This window comes from Argiope bruennichi, chromosome 7 (genome assembly GCF_947563725.1).
Source record: "Argiope bruennichi chromosome 7, qqArgBrue1.1, whole genome shotgun sequence".
Lineage (NCBI taxonomy): Eukaryota > Metazoa > Arthropoda > Arachnida > Araneae > Araneidae > Argiope > Argiope bruennichi.
The window spans coordinates 98,168,720-98,187,026 of record NC_079157.1 but is presented as its reverse complement, the minus strand read 5'-3'; the positions used below and the strand labels follow the sequence as shown (position 1 = coordinate 98,187,026).

The window sequence follows — 18,307 nt, the reverse complement described above, 5'->3', positions numbered from 1 at the left end:
CACATAAATCATTAAATAAATTTTGTCTATATTTCATAAATCTCAAAAAAAAATCTGTATTAAGCGTAATATTAGCAATTACATAATTTTCTTTTTTTTTATGAAGCAAATTTATGTAGTTATATATTATGAACACTAAAACTGACAGTTTATCCCATAGCAATAGGCGCAAATACAAATTGATAACTGAGTTATGCTTAACTGGTATTCATTTCACCACATACTGACATAATTTAACATTTAGACATCGGATGCCAGTTCAGAAAAAGGTAAAGAATACATGATTATTTCCCCTGAATACTCCATTTGATATGATTATGATGGAAATTCTCATATCACCCCTCGTTGTAGGAGAGTCCATTTTATTTCTGTTAGTTATATAAAAATTATGTATCAAATTATTTGTAAATAAGCCATTTTAGTTTTACAAAATATATTGAGAATCGCAATTCTCGCATTGATTCAGTGTATTAATTGATCTGATTTTGTTTAATATTTACATTCATCTAAAGATTTAACGCAACGGGCCGCTCGACACTTTCAGTATCCTGGGGAAAACGCAGAGGAAATGTGTGCTTACCTCTCTTAATATATAATAATTTTAACCCTTCCCCCCCCCAACCCTAACTGAAAATCAGAATTCCATACAAGCATAAAAAAGATTTTCCTGGAAATATGAGTTGCTCATGTTTTTTCATAACTCTTATGGGCATTGGTATTTGTATTAATCTGCGGAAAGACTGATAATTTGAAAACATTCAAGTCTTATAACTTAATGGTATGTATAAAATATCTCTTTATTCCGAATATTTATCTTAAAAATGATAAATTTTTTTCCTAAAAATAAAACAAAAAAATGAGCCCACCGTTCGAAACGAATCGGCATTGGGGACAGGAACAATAGGTGAAACCGATTTTACATATATTAAAATATCAGTTTTGGAATGCGTAACAATTTTTTTTTCTTTTCCATTTATCGATATTTCAATAACTTTCCAAAAATCCTGCATGCTATTAAATTTTTGTTAGAAAAAAATTTACCTTCTCTTACCGGTCAAAATTTACATTGCTTGTGTTTGCTACATATTTCCAAAATAGCAGTTCAATGCATCAGTGTGTATAGTTAAAGATATGCATCAAATTTTAAACTGTTTCCGTCAAAGGAGTGACTGTCGGGTTATTTTTAATCTACGAATTTAAGAATTCCCCCTGTGTCACATCACTGCTATGTCCTAGCTTTCAGCCAGTCCTGTACCTGTGTTAAAGTAATATGGAACCCTTAACACTCTTATATCAATTCTGAATGTCACTGTGCAAGATGCATTGTTTTCACATTCTTGCTAGATAATGATTATTATATAAGCCTTACAATAGAAAAAAACTTCCACTTAATTTTTTAGGATTTATAGAAAATTTGCAACTTTTTTTCAGATATCTAAGTACTAAAAGGAAACTTTATATCCACATTTATATAATAATGTCGCTACTTTTGGAATTCAAAGGGTTAAATAAATTAGTATTTTTGTGAGCCAACACTATTTTGTCTTGGAGGAAATTAGGACACGTGTGTTATTGTATATGCTTCAAAGAACCCTATAATGAAAACAGTGGTAACAAAATCTGAACAGTAAACAGTAAAAAGAAGTGTAGTACTTGAAATGAATTCTTCAAAAGAGACGTTTTTGCTCAATTGCTAAAATTGAGTAATAATATATATAAGATGGAATTTTGTAGCCAAAACTTCATTTCACTTCTTTATATGCTAAAGTTAGAATTTTTACTTTCTTGTATACTGAAATACAGAGAAAGTATTGCAAGAGGCAAAATATTCAAGTTGAGAGACTCTGACGAATCCCCACGTTTCCAATCACCCCGAGCTCAAAAATACATTTTTAAAAACACTAAATTTTATAGAGGTTTTATCAAGAGGATCAGCGCTTTGAAGCAGTTGAGAAAAAATTTGAATGCAGATTCTATTTATGTAGAGCCAAATTTTCATATCATATTTTTAACTGTTTTTAATTTCTTGTATAAAAAGCATATATACAAAGGAAAAGTACTGTATTGTCAAAAATTTGAATTCGACGTTTTGACGAATCGCCACACTTCATCGGCTCTGAGCGCGAAAAACACATTTTTGGAATTGTTTCATGAACTTAATATTAACTTTTAGAGATGGGTTTTTCTTTAACGTCAAAGTATAAAACGTTTAACCTAGCGTAAGATATTGTAGACATTTCTTTTTATTAAAAGATTAGAACTCAGTAAGTATCGTAGTGTAAATGCACAGCAAAATGATGAACGTTATAATATGTCAATATGGATGAAGCTCGGATGTTCTGAGAAATAGTTTACTTAATACAACCGGTGGAAATGTTCTTGTAACTTTCCCTCAATGTAACCTACATCGTGTTTAGTTTCGTCCATGAGTGACGAGAATTAAGTATATATTTTGGTATAAAACCTTCTTCCGTTTTCCGATTAAGTCCAAAGTTTGACATAAATCATTATTTTTTTTATGGAGGTTGCATCCTAAATGACATGTATCTAGTATATTTCATATATAAGTTGCCACTTATGTATAGTGTAATAGCCTTTATATGAACTACTTAAACCTTTTTAATGTGTAGAAATAAAGAAGTGGTTCTAACAAAAATCTTGCTTTTTTTATATTTTTTCCAAAAATATTTTTTTTTCTATATACTATTTTATATTTAAATTAATATAATTCTTAAGAGCTTTAATGTCGTAAAGCAATGGGAGTGGCCGCCTTCAACACTTTAATGAAGGTGAATTTCTGTAGACGCATCGCCCCCCCCCAGTCGATTGATATGAAAATTTGACACACAACACAACTGCAGCCATAAAATAACACACCGAATTTTATGTATTTAAATCATTGTATTTGCGTGTTTCTGAAAATACAGACCGACAGATAATGAAGCCTTCGTTGGATTTGACATAAATTCTGAATAATGTCTACTGCATAAAATTTAAATCTGTTTAACAGATTTTATTTATCTTGTTATCTTGCTAATTTATATTTGACATAGACTTGCTCTGAAACAAATTTTGCACAAAATTTGATAGAAATCCACAAATGAGTGTAAAACATATATACCAAATTTCATCATTTAATACAAAGCATTTTCGAGTTACTTTTTCACAGATGGACAGACAGACATTTTCCAAAAATGTGTTCTTTGAAGTTAGCGAGGTTCAAAACTTGGAAATTCCTCAATCTCTAATCCGAATGTGATTAAAGTATCCAGTCGTTTTTGAATATATTAAAACTTTTTCGAATTTCTGTAAAGCAGAACTAACTACCTTTGCACATCCATTCTATAAGAAATATATTGACTCTACGTTTATTGTAAACATTCGAACACGAAAGTAGTTAGGCTGATTGCACACACAGCATTTTTTTCCTCTGCGGATATTTTATCGTTATCACTCGCAGAAATCGAAGGTTTACACACACGGCGGTAAAATTTCCTTCGTCGTCTTAAGAGTCGGTGTCATTTCATTAGCAAAGAAATTCACTTGAACCGTGCTATCTAAGTTATTATGTGTAATTTGAAATAAATAGAGAGCAGTTTCTATCTTTATTGTATTTTATCATCGAATGAAGAGGAAAAGGACAAAAAATTGACTTAATTGGATTTATTGAATTTATGAAAAAGTTAGAGGAGTTAGAAGATATTTTCGTTATTTGAAGGTTTGAGGCAAAAGAAAGTGGTATTGGCGGATAAAAAAGATACCAAATTGAAGAATTCCATTCAGCATGTGGAAATTTTGGCAATAACTTTTGAAATATATAAGTTGGAGTAAGTTTGAAGGTAACTTTGTTTATTGATGCAATTCCATAAAAACATACAAATACGAACAGGACCTTAGATATGTTTTATACATATAAATATACAATTAGAAATTAATATACTATTAATTATATAATTAAATTACCATTCCGTTGTACTGATGAGCATTTGACAGCAGTAAATACCGTTTCATTTTGTGCTTGCCAGGCATAGAAAATCCAGAAGTTCCGTACTTTTTTTCTTTGTGATGCAGCATTTGGGCTGCATAAAAATTTGCTAAGGCCATATGCTGAAAAAAATTTGACAGTCTAAAAGAAAATATTCAACAATCAATTTTTCAAGCAAGATGATAGATGATAGCTAATTTGATACTCAGCAATAAATGAAGAATATTCCATCACCCTTTTAATGTTCTACCACAATTTGTGCATATGATTAAAGCCTGTATAATTCTTCATAATTTTATTAGTGGTAGAGATAGATATGATTGAGGATACAATGTCAATTATATCATTGGAAGATATTTGCAAGAGAAGGGTTTAAAGCAAACAATATAAAACACATTCTATGTAGAAATTTTTTTTTCAAATGCAAGCATGATATCCTAGCATACATCTACAATATAAAAGTATTCTGATCACCATTATATTAGCGACATATAATTTTAAAATATGCAGCTTTCTAATTTGAAATAAGTATTACAAAAAAAAAGTCTTCTTCACATTAATTTTATTTACTTATAAAATATTTCTGATTATTAGATATAAGTTAAAAGCATAATAAAACATGTTGATGAACGTAATATCGTTACTAGTTTTCCAATACTGTTTATTTTTACAAAAAAAAGTTTGTTAATAATAGTCAGCTCAGAAATAAAAATAATTGATAATTAAATCCAGAAACAATAGTGCAATGTAAATAAAATTCTTTAGAACTAGATATTGTTACTACTGTCATTCCTAGACTCTCAAAATTAGAAAATTTTTATGCCTCCATCTATTATCTAGTAAGCACATATGAGAAATTATGGATTTCCTATACATCCTTTTTCTCTTGTTCTTCCAATAAATCAGAGTCGTTACAAATTTCTATATAAATTTCATGCCAACCGGTACGTTTGTCTTCAAAATCCCATAAAAAAGACCTTTTTTGGATTAAAACAATTAAAATTTCTTATCGATTTTAACTCACGCATGTTCATAATAGATGAAAATCTATTGATAAAAGAAAAGTAGTGTTTCAAGCAGGAAGGCAAAACTCACTATGAAAAAGCAACTCTAGACTTAAGAAAACGCCATGTGTGTATGCTTGGATTTGATTATGTGCGCCAATACTTGGGACTGCGACTATCAGAGTATCGTCGGCGCCAGCTGCAGCCAACGTCTGCACAGCATCCGCTAACGAAAAATTGCCTTTATTTTCCCGCCAAATGTGTAAGCTCTAATGTAATTCAATACATTACGGTTGTTATGGCGGTGACTGTGAATGAATCGCGCCAGAAAAATCCGTTGCGTGTGCAATCAGCCTTAGCAACCGTCTAGAATTCGATGATACAGAATTTTTTTTTTTTTTTTTTTTTTTTTTTTTTTAACACAGGAAGCAGATAATGAATTGAAAATTTCAAAAGTAATATTGCATCCTATTTCTAGTACTAACAATAAAGGTGAGAATGTGTATATATTAAATTTGATATATATAATATAGGAAGATGGAAATGTGTACCGCGGAGCGATTTGTTTGATATCTTAATTTATTAGAAATTAAGCTGAATTTTGGAATTTTTTCCACAATGAATTTTGAAAATATTATTGCACAAAAACGAAGTGTACGCCATTTTAAAGTTATAATATCAATTTAATAATAGGCCAAATTTTTCCTGAATTAATTTTTTAAATTAATTTTAATAAATTTTATTTTTTTCTTAACATCTAAAATCAATTTTTAATCGATTGCCTTTCTATCTTCTAATTAAATTTTCATTGATTCATCAAGTATTTAATCACGTAATTTTTTTTTTTCATCTTCGCATCAAAAAGAAAAAGGATACAGTTTATTACCCATGTGGCTTTCTAGACGAATAAAAGAGTAGTTACACTTCATCGCACATTTACGTTTCTAATAGTGCATTGATATCATGGGATTAGTCTGGATTAGAAAGATTCATGCAGGCAATAAACAGAACACAAGTCAAGTAGTTAGAATAATAGGGCTTTAACATCTGACAAATTAAAGGAATAAAGCAGCCAAACAACTGAACCGAAATTCGATATAATCAGTACTTCCGGAGAACCGGCTGCTTAAACTATCTGGAGTGGTCTCCCCCAAACTGTCTCGCGTACTCTTTAATACACTTGCCATGCCAGAGAACTCCTTAAGTGACATTGGCGTGCAATAGTTACGAAATATTAACTTTTGGCGTTAATTTAGTATTTTTACTGAATCTCGTGTTGCCTTTGGAGAATTATTTTGCGATTAATCCCTGGCATGCTTAATAGTGTCCAAAAATCGAGTTTGTTTTTCAGATAAGTATTTCGCTTCCGATTAGAACAAAAGTTGAACACAAAACTGCACTTGTAATCATAAAATCAAGTACCAGATTTAACATATTTAAGTCACTGTGTTTTTGAATGATCGAATTTGTTTCTGAAAGTACAGATCGACAGTCAACCCGTTGTTGGATTTGGCACAAACTTTGATAATTGTCAAAACTGTAGATGTTAAATCTCTATACCAAATTTTATTTATTTTGCTCTCTTTGTTTTGTAATTATCGTGCTAAATTATATTAAAACTTCCTCTGAGCAGATTTTACTAAAAATTTGATTGAAAACTGCAAATTCGGTATAATGACCATATATCAAATTTCATTCATCTAGGTTAAATCGTTTTTGAGTTACATTTGTCACAGACAGATGGGCGTACTGACATTTTTCAAAAACGTGTTTTTCAAAGTCGGGAAGGTCTAAAATATGGGGATTCATCAAAATATCCAATTCGAATTTTGTTTGGCCATTATTATACTTTCTCTATACGCATTCGAGAAAGTACAGAGCCGGCTAATGATGAATAGACATTTGGAATTCTTAGAAATAGCCTATTTATTCGGAAAGATATAAAGGTTATTTTTTAATCTCACATTTACTCAAGTGTTTTCTTTTAAAATAAAATGCAGAATTTTCAATGAAATTATATAAAAATGTGCAGAAAGTTTGAAAAAAATTATAGCATTATATTAACTCGTAAAATGAATGTTGTACATATTCAATGACAAATTATTTTTTGTAAATACATTTTAACTGTGCATGTGTGAAACACAGCATATTTGCCCTTTCAAAAATCAAATATAATGGACAACTGCATAAAAACTGCAGCTGAAAACATACCATTCTGAAAAGATATCGCCGTTGCAGTTATCTAAATTTCATCATCTCTCTTAAGTTAAAAGATGGACTTTTTCTGTAAAGTGATATTATTTAAACTTGGATCTTCGAATAAATCTTCAAATTTCATACGAGATTCAAATTCTATATTTAGATATAAACTAAATATGTCTTCATATTTGCAAGAAACAGACTTAAGATAACATTTAAATTTGACTTAATATATTAATTTAAATTTGTGCAAAAAGTGAACTTCTAACATTAAGTAACTTAATTTAAGATATAATTAAAAGCATACGGGATACTTGAAGGTTTAACTTGTGCGCTAATTCTTTGCTGTATGAGGAAGACTGTCCATTAATTTTGGGCATGATTCTACTGGGATTGAATGCCGTTCTTCTAAAAGAAAATTGGAAATCCTGACACGGCTATAGGGCGTTGGAGTCTAAATCCAATTTGAAGTTTTTTTTTTTTCTTTTCTTTTTCTCATGTTTTTTAGGAATTTGATTGCATTGCACAGGGTTTTGATCTCATTTCCATAAAACACTTGTAAGGTGAAAGAGAATGTCGTATTCGAGCTAGACTCTAAGGCCTAACATCAAGGACAGAGGTTCCTAGTTTTCTTTTACAAGAATAACATGCATTTTTTGTTTTCAATCGCATTATAATTGAAGTCACTTAGTTGGAAATCTGCCATTTCTGCAAATATTAATGGATTACATAATTATTATTTTTTTATTTGAGAACTTAAATTATTGCACTTTTTATTATGTATTTACAAATTAAGTATGAAGAAGTTTTGTGTAATATATTTTTAATCTTAGTTAGAATTCGGTATTACTGTTCCAAATTCAAAGAATAAAAGTATGTTTTAAAGCCCATCTTTTAGCTGCTCTTTAGAGAGCGATTGAATTTTTTTACTGCATTACGAGAATTTTAATGCCATTCACATGGAATTTTTTTATAAATTGTCCTATATGCCTTTGGAATTATAAAAGGTATATATGCTATAATTCACTCATGCGTAGTTATTTTTTTTTCTAAAATACTCATATTTTGAATATTTATTGAGGAGATCTGAGAACAATTAGGCATTTCACGATATTAAATTTTGAAAATTATAAAAATAGTAGGAATGAAATTTAATCACTTCCGGGTAGAACTTACAAAAGTGAATAGATTTCAATATGAGATACTTAGGTGTATTATGAGCCACCAGCATTATTCTTTATTTTCTTCCATGTAGTTGAAAATATCCAAATAGTTATGAAATAAATATCAGTTCCAATTCCCTGTTTGACTTTCTCTATATCGATCAAGCAGTCTTATTGGCGAAATCTTTGACGTAATCCTAGATGATAAACCTAAATGGGATAGAATATCGTAATCGAGGAGGATACAGAAATGGATCTTAAAATGGATGGATGAACCAATCCATATTAGGGAAATGTTGGTTGAGGCAATCGCTCACAAACTTCGACATGCAATATGGTAGTGCTAATAACTTCCTTTTTAGATAGGGCGTTCCAAATATTAAAATTTGGAAAATCGCATTAAAGTTCGGCGGCTGCTTAAGGCGTTTCATTGCCCCACATTCGACATTGTGTGATTCACACTACTTGATATTCGAAAAATTGATGAAAATAAAGGTTCTCAGATGAAAGGACGAAAAAAACTAGGCCAAAGAAAGGTTTAAAAATTCAAACATCACATTCTTGCTTATAGTTTATTGCTAATTTATTTTTTAAAGTGTCTAGTATGACCAGGACATTTTATGTAATTCACTGTAGATTATAATATATTTTGATACACATTTTGTAAGTTTCATATAATTTGGTTGAAAATTCTGCGTTTTATAATCTTAAAAGCTTATGAAAAATTTAGGATTTGAAAAAAGAAATTTTATTCACCAATGTTTACTCTGTTTGCACGAAAATGCGTATAATCATGCCTCACAGTATCCACCATTACTGAATGATCCGCACCATTATCTGATTTCTGTTAAACAGAGTGAACAAAATAATTCTCAATTACTGCTTGTTTCTCTGAATGCCACATGGCGGAATCTTCACGGTGAAATGTAGGCATAATTGTACATTTCTTACATAATAGTAATTTTAAGATACTTAAAAATACGTCCAGCATTTATGGAGAAATTCGAAAAAGTGTGAAAATTTGAAAGTAACTATGTAATTGTAATCATGTATTTACAATAAATGATATTAATCTAGTGATTATGTATAATTACCGATGATCGTTCATAATCACAAATTTATTATATTAACCTAATATTTAGTAAATATTTGGGAAAGCGATGGATGAGTTAAAATCGTGCCTTTGTTCATTATTCAAAGATTACAGATAAGTTAAATATTCGGATTTTTAAGAGCATTATGTTGCCCATCTGGCACATTGGTAATTAAGATTACAGTCCTGAGCTGCACATGCTCTGCATATATCGAGCATCCCTCCAAGAAATGTTAGCTCTTGTTTTCATCCATAGAGGGAAAGGATAGAGGGCGCAATATTGATTAGATATCGGCGCTAATGAATAATTAGTTGGCTATACTTTGGTCCGAACATCTTTAGCTAGCTTGAATTATTAGCAAATTTAAATATTCTTTCGTAACTAAACCTGCAAAACTGAAAATATTTTTTTGTCCTTTTACACCATGACGAATCAGTATTGTAAACATTTAATTACGATTTAATAGCAATGATTTTGTTAAGCATTGCATTAGCATACCATTAAAATGTCAAAATGGTGGGGTCATATTTTTTTAGTTCATAATTTCGAAAAGAATAGACTTAGACGAAAGAAATTTGGTTTAAAGGAATTTTTGATGTAGTTTGAAATTTAATGAATAAAATGGTAGTTACCATTGGGGTTTTTTTAATTTGTTCTTATTTCAGAATATAGATGGACACTTATGAAATTTTTAATTCGAAAATATTTACATTAATTCCTTTCGAATGATTCCTTTTTTTTAATAACTGTACGATGAACGAGACCGGAATAAATATATTCGGCTCCTTTATTTTTTCCGAGACTCTGTGTTGGCACCGATTTGAACCCTTTAGTTTGATCTTCATGAGATAACGTCGACATAACTGTTATTAAAATCCGCTGCATTTCGTTCAATCTGCTCATTTCTTGTGAGGAATCCAATGACAATGTATGGATATACATTTTTTGTAAAATGCAATAAGTTCCGAATTCTTTAGCAGTTGAGGCAAATCTCTGTTGGTAATTATACTGGTTGGATTTCTGAATACCATTTGTAAGAAATCTAACTTGCCAGAGAATTAATTCTGTTGCAGATGAAGAATTTACAGAATAGAATTAAACAAATTTTAAAAATGCGTTTACGAAAGTTCAAAAGAAATTGTTGGTATCGCTTCATTTTTGAGGGAAGGGAGTCATATACATCTGCATGAGTATGACGAAGTATCAATAAGTATCGCACATCATTTTGGAAACAATAAAAAAAAGAGGGAGACGGGTTCTCATCGAAACTTCCTTGCATAATCTAGTAAAATTATCCACCACGCATGCAATAAAAATTGTGGACCTTAGGTAAGGCAGAGATACGAAATACTAATCTTTCACGTGAATTAGCATTTTTACTGAATTTGAGATCCATGGTGAGTATTTTTTGGTGATTAATCCCCGGCATACGGTTAATAACATCCGAAAATTGAATTTGTGCTTTAGACGATCTTTTCCCAACCGACTGGACAGAGAACAGCACTTATATTCACAAAATAACGAACCAAATTTATATATTTAAATCGCGTGTTTGAGTTATCACAAACATGTTTCAAAAACTACTAATAGGTGACCAATCTTTAGCTGGAGTAGGCTCAACATTTGATAGATACCTACTCTATTGATGTTAAATCCATCTGTCTCTCTTCGTTTTGTAACAATCGTGTTAATTTATATTCGAACTTATGGATTGACAGACTTCTTCTAAAAGAATTTTGCTGTAAAGACTGTATACCAAATGTCATTCCTCTGGCCCAAAGCGTTTTTGAGTCACCTTGGTTGCAGACATACATAATGTCAAAAATAGGTTTTCGAGGTCAAAAACGAGGAAATTCCTCAAAATCTCGAGGTTGAATATTTTGATTACAATACTTTCTCTATTTCATTTATGAGAACGTAAAATGGGTAGTATGAAATTATTTCCATTTTACTACCTTTTCGGCACAACTACTATTTTTGTTGAGGCATTTCACTTCATAGCTTGAAAATCCAGATGTCATTGAATGCCGTCGTCTGTAAGCAGAGCCGCTGTTATAAAGCTTGTTTGAGGTCACCATCGTGAAACTTGATTTTGACCATCGAGGAATCTCTCTATGAGTTCAAATAGAAGGAAAAATATGTTTTAATTCCAGTGCTGTTTGATAGGAATTCCAAAATTTCTTAATCGAATATTTGCAACGTTGAACGAATGGGAGATAAATCTTTTCAGAACTTGCTGAAAAGCAGCATTATGTATTTGTTGATTACCGATGACATATATGGATATATGTTTACTGACGAGGATGTTATCTAGTGTTTCAGAGAATTGTAAAAGTATTGTAATTCCCATTTGGTGCTCTGGTCATTAAGAGTACAATCCTGAACGCGATACGTTTTAGCATCAGGAAGGGGTGGGTGACATTTTTTTTTCTTTTACAGGAAGGGAATGGATGTAAAATTCTACTTAATTTAGAATCGGTTGAGTCATACTCTCACATATTTGTGATAAAAATAAATGATTGGGTTTTTAACCCGTATTGGGAATATTTTCATGTATATGCTTTGAAGTATATATTTACGCATAAGTACGTGTTTCTATATAGATTAATATAATTTATAAAACCCTCTTGTGGCCTGCAGCATCATTTTGAATTGAAAATATCAATCGCTCGAAAGAGTTTTAAAAATTGCCGTTGAGAACATTTTCAAAAAAATATTAATTCATAAAAATTCTATAAATTTATATAAGCATTTCTCACTATGCTTAAGCAAATCAAAATAATACAAACCGCGAAACACAAGTAAAAAAATTATCACTAAGCTAAAAAAAGTTCAATTTAAAATCAAATCAATGCAGCAATTTTTTCATTAGTAATATGGAGGGTATCTTCAAAAAATGTGTTCTAACTGGTCGAACAATGACTGGCAAATATAATTGAAATATTCGAATGAAGTTTAGAAATGGGTCGCATTTACCCAAAATGGAGAGATGAAAATAATTTTTGTTTCATGGTAATAGGATCAGGCATACAAGTTGCTCGTAGACTTTTGACAAAAAAAAAAAAAAAAAAAAAAATTAACCAAAGTTTTTGTATTGTTTATTGTATTTACTGATTTAGTACAATGAGTACCTTTCTTTGTTACCAAAACTTAAAATGAAATTTAAAAATGTTATTTTGATGTTATTTTAAGCATACGAATTTTTCCCTTTCGTTCTTCGAGGCCCATTTAAATGAATAATTATTAACTGTAACAAATGTATTGAAACCTAAATGGAATATTTTGAATAGAAAGTCAAAGCAAACAATTCTGTTTCTTTTACAGGTCCGATTTTGAAATTCTTCGACACATGGGGCAGGATTAGCAAAGAGTAAGATTAAAAGGTAAGTAATGACCATTTTCAAGAATTATTCCTTCTTTCAATGAATCTTTAATATTCCTCTCTTTTTTTTCCTTGCCGTCGTTTAAACAAGAACAATCTGACGGTGTTTGTCCCGTATTCATGCCGATTTTGAAACTTTTTGTGGCTCAGAAATCATTTAAGTGTCCCAAAACATTGCAAGAGATAGATTTCTTATTTTTCTAGCAATCCGAGGTGTCACAAAATTTCTTCTAAAAATAGTATTTTCACCTTTTAAGAATGAAATGATACGAAAGATTATGCAATAAAATAAGACTGTTTTAAAGCTCCGAGTTTTATCAAAGCATTAATCATAAAAATCTTTTTAATTTACATTTATACATACAAGTACGTAACGTTTATTTTTTGGAAGATTAATTATATTTAAAGTTGTAATAATAACAATAACAACAGCACAAAATACAGAGCAGACAGTACAACACTATCAGCTGGTCAAATTAAACAGTGCGTTTTGCTTTCTCATATACGAAGTAAAGAGAAAATATTGTAATCGTCAAAAAATTCGAATTCGAGAGTTTGAGAATCCCGGTATATATTGGTATTGTGCCCTCCAACAGATGAGGAAAAAAATACTATGCTGTAGCTCTTGCCACTCTTTGTAAATTTTTAAAAACGTATGTTTATTGTGTTATCATTGTACATGTAATGGTAGAGAAAGTTCAGTTCCAAATACGCTTGATCTCTTTGAATGTTCAATTCTTAATGAATTATAACCATAAATCAAGATTCACCCTCTGTTAACAGCATTCTCAAAAAGTGTTCACCATTTTCATTGAAGAAGTGCAATAGTCTTTTTTACCCTCTTTTGGTTAAAAATCAAGGCTTAGTTTAACTAACACGCGTCTCATTTTTAAATCTTCGGTTAGAATGAAGCATAAGGATTGAATCGAACCATAGTGATTGCTTCACTCTTCAGGTAACTAAATGATATCGCAACTCCAGTGATATTGGTGATTTTGACTTATAACAGAAACTTAAAATCGTCAACAAAAAAAAAAAAAAAATGGACACCTCTGTGACATTGTTATTTAGTATCGCTTGTTTACGAAAACGGTGCTGATTTAAATGATCTGCGTTAACAAGTTTCTTCCCGTTGAGAAACTGATTTACTAAGTTAATGACTAGAATCTCAAAATTTTTCCATTGCATGGACCGAAATATTTCAATAAATCGACCCACCAGACTATATGTACATAAAAATTTTTCCGTAAAGTGCCGTAGTTCCCGATATATATATTTGATGAAAAATCCGCCTAACAAAAGTCAACCCACCGGGGCCCTTGCATTAAGTTAATCTGAACACTTAATTAGTAAAGAAAAAAAATCGTTTGCATTTACATACATTTTGGAAATATAGTCAACACGAATCAATTATATTCTTAATATCAGCATGCTTTTTAGATTCATAAATATTTTCTTTTTACTTATAGATTGAGGAGCTCCAATTAATTTTCAAATCTCTACGTCATTTATCTTTATTAGTCCTGCCGCTTTAAGGAATTAATAACAATCAGGGCAATTATAATATCTTGTATCTCAAATTTAAATAAAATGCTGACTTGTGAGATGCGAATACCATAAAATCCTTTTAAGCCAATGAAATTATCGGTGTTTATTAAAAGGAAGGAATTTTATTTTCAGAGAGAAATGATAAAGGTACATAGGGTTATTTTATAATAATAATACTCATGGGGGTGTTCATAGAATTCGATTATATTATAACAATTGCTTTCAGCATTGAAATATTATAAAATATTTAAACAATATTTCACTTAATTTTTTTAACATATTGCACTTGTCCGTGTGCGAACTATATTGAGCAAAGAATTGTAGGCTTCAAATAACGTGAGTACTAGATTTCAACGTATCATCACTTTTCAGACCGCTTTGTGCTCTGAAAAAAGTATTTAAAAGTACACCATTCTGTCCGGGAATACATTTATCCAATACTCAATGAGTTAGGAAGATTAATTTTATATGAAATCTTTTTCTTCCAAGTGGTTAATTTGAAACATATTTTGAATGAAATACTTCTAAAAGAATGTCTATCCTCAAATCCATACGAACATGATAAGTTAAGGTTAAATGGATTAAATTTTGCACAGGCTTTGTCATCAGATTTTTATATTTGTGCCAAATATTTAATATCCTAGCTGAATCAGAAAATAGACCCTTATAAGCCTGATTATTTTTATGTATTGAAATGTGATTTTTCATCAATTCAACAGACTAGAAATATGAAATTCATTTTGAAGTCTTAGCTCCTAATCTGTTAAATATTTTCGAATTTTGGATTCCTTCAGCAAATAAATGAGGCTGGTTTAAAAACTAAACTGGATTGTTTTCTGTAAACAGAGAAGCGTATTTTGTCATCGTAGGAAAATGTAAGCTTTAGAATCTTGAATTAGTTGAAAAATCTTCGTGGGCTCTATTTTACTTTAAAATCTATTTTTATCCTGCTAATATTTGTAGATCAGCATTCTGTCTGTGAATTGCACAATGAGTTGCGTTGAATTAATTGGGAAAAAAAATTAGTACTATAAAGAGTAAAAATGACAATGATGGATATTGTTACGAATCTGTGATGCTGCTTCTCAGCATAGTTGGTTCCATCATCAGAAAGACTGTTTTACAGTCATCTGTATTGGACGGAATCCGGGTGTCGCGTCGGAGGTCATAGAGCTTGGCAACAAACTTGGTGACCATTTGGCGGCGAATTTGGCGACTTTGGCGCCAAAATAGATTATACCCGAAACATCGAGAATTTTCCCGATCCGTCCAGTAGGAACCGAGATACGCCTCAAAAGTTCCTGATTGGTTGAAGGCTTCTAGCCCCGCCTCCTGAGACCTATAAAAGGAGGTAATCTGCAGCTTCCAGAGTAGTCGGAATCGACGGTGAAGAACGAGTCTTGCAGAGATTAGCAGAGCAGCGACGGAGTCAAGCTAGTGCTGAACTAAGCTGTGCGCTATTGTCTGTAGTAGAGTCTTGTGTGCACGTCTCGGCTGAAGATAATTGTCTTCTATATGCTGTATATAGATGTCGTCTTTGTGCTGTCCTCTCCTGTCTTCGTGTAAATAAACGTCGTTTTTTTTTTTCTACTGCTGATTGAGCGTTCTCCACATCATATAACTTCCACTATCCAAACGAACCCGGAAATTTCGTAACAATATTCTTTTTGTTATGTAACGGTTGATGCATTCTGAATGAGAAATGACAAGCAATTCCAATTTTATACACTATCAAAATATGTGTGTTTGAGCTCCTGATTTAAAATTGTTTATTTACGTTAATACAGCTGTAAAAGCGGGAACTACTTTATAATTAGAGGGTTGATTATTTTAATGATATGTTGAAAGTATCCTTCATCTAATCAAAGAAATTTATGAATGAGTGCTCAGTATTAACCTATTACATATATAAATAATAGGCGTCGGTTCATTTCCTCGTTTTAATATTAGTTAACTTACTGAACGGTAAGAAAATGGTCCTGATTTCCTAATTTTTTTTTTTAATTTCATTTATTTCTAAACGATAACTGCTGTGAAGGATAAAAATCGATATAATATTTCTACATTTAATCTGCCCTGAAATCTACATTTATATCCTGTAAGCGGAATAAAGGTCCTTTTTAAAAATAAAAGATATTTATGGCAATTAAAATCGTATGATTTGAAAATACATTTTAGATTTATATAACTGCGACAGTATATTCTTTGTGGAGCATGAAATTTATCGGGAATTTATAAATACAAATTACGTTAATATACGATTCCTCAAAAATGGAGCATCTATTGCCTGTGTGGATTTTAGAAATTTCACAAACACAGCATGCGTCTTAAATTTTTGCAAACTTCATAAAAATCATTGAATAAAGCTAATGCTTGAAAGGAGTTGCAGTTTGCGAGAATGTAATCAGAGAGCTTTGGTTTTTTTTTTTTCCCCTCCACTAAAAATAATTTAAAGAAAAAAAAGACGATAGTTGGTGCTCACACGTGAATCTAAGATTGTTTATGCATATCAGGAAACGAAAGCACAGTAACTTCGATTTATTTTATTTTAAATAAAAAAAAAGTTTAACAAGACCGTCACCACAAGATATTGAGCAAATGATGCGCGTAACTACGCCTATTGTAGATGAATTTAGAATGTCGGCATCGATGTCACCGAAGACAGGTTGAACAGTACCTTTCAATTCCGCCAAAGTGGTTGGAGAGAATCAGTAGACATCAGACATTAGATATTTCCACAACCAAAAGTCCGTCTGGCGATCGTGTGAGTCACTTAATCTTGCATCTTCGACTTATCATTCGGTTCTCAGGGAATGTATCGAGAATGAACATTTTGACGAAACAACAACGTGAGACGGAACACCATACTACGGCAGGTAACGCACATCTTTGCTGTAATGTAGACGTAATCGCAAATGCCTAATGAAGACGTGGAAATGAAAAGAATAAAGGACGTGGTCATCGAACAAGCCACACGTGAAAAATGTGGTGATTTCGACTTGTAGCCAGTGCAATAAAAATAGACTTCATCTATCCACATCTGCAACTATTGTTGGTCACATTCCATTTGTGCAAGCGCTCATCCTGCACAGGCTTATCTTTCATCGGAATCTACTAGTAATAATTGGTGAAGTGCCTCTGTTTTGTACGTATGCAGTTTCAAGATTTTGTGCTAATTGCGTCGGATCTACATTTCCGGAATCCTCATTAATCTCTCAACTTAACGTGCACTTTTACTTCCTGTGGATGTCTTGGCTGTCCAATTTCTCGTGACTGTACAACAGGGATGTGGTCCACATAGTATCCCATTAAAAGAAATATGGCTTTTACTCGTCGTGATTCCTTTCACCGAGTGGAAATTTCACAATGATTTAGTCATGATTCAACGTTATTATAGAAAAGTTGAACCCCTAATGCTCTATCCAAGAACGAAAGCACTCTGCTGTCATCAAATTACGGTTCCATTTCTTACCTTGTGTTAAATAGTTATCTTGATTTGTAGAAACCATCTGGATTTGACATTTGATTTCATTTATCAGTCATATTTTTAATGGGGGAAAATACAAAGGCATTCAACATATTCCGAAACCGCATTCTTTTTTTCGAGCATTGCCTTTCCTTTTTATGATTTTTTGAAGAATTTGTGGCGCACCCTTTATACCTTTCCCTGTATTCTATCTGTGAGAATACAGGAGAGAGCCGTGTAAGCGAGTATGTCAGTGTCATCTTCATATGAGCTAGAAGTCATATCTGCCCTCGAGGGCTCAGGGACCTATACCCTCAGAAGCTACTGCACAAATTCGGCTTAAATTGCTGACTTCGGGCTTGTCTAGGTGCCATAAGTAACAACAGCAATATTTGAGATATGTGCACAATTTTTAATTTTATTGTGTCAGTTTTGGTTTCATACAAAACTTTTATTATGTTAAATT

General features: G+C 31.4%; 1 long non-coding RNA gene across 1 annotated transcript in view; it reads left to right on the top strand.

Moving 5' to 3' along the window:
• Nucleotides 1–18,307, top strand: part of LOC129976239 (uncharacterized) — a 61,846-nt gene that overhangs the window by 33,123 nt on the left and 10,416 nt on the right. Inside the window, exon 4 of the long non-coding RNA XR_008785105.1 lies at nucleotides 12,770–12,828. This is a non-coding gene — a long non-coding RNA (uncharacterized LOC129976239). The remainder of the gene's footprint in view (nucleotides 1–12,769; nucleotides 12,829–18,307) is intronic.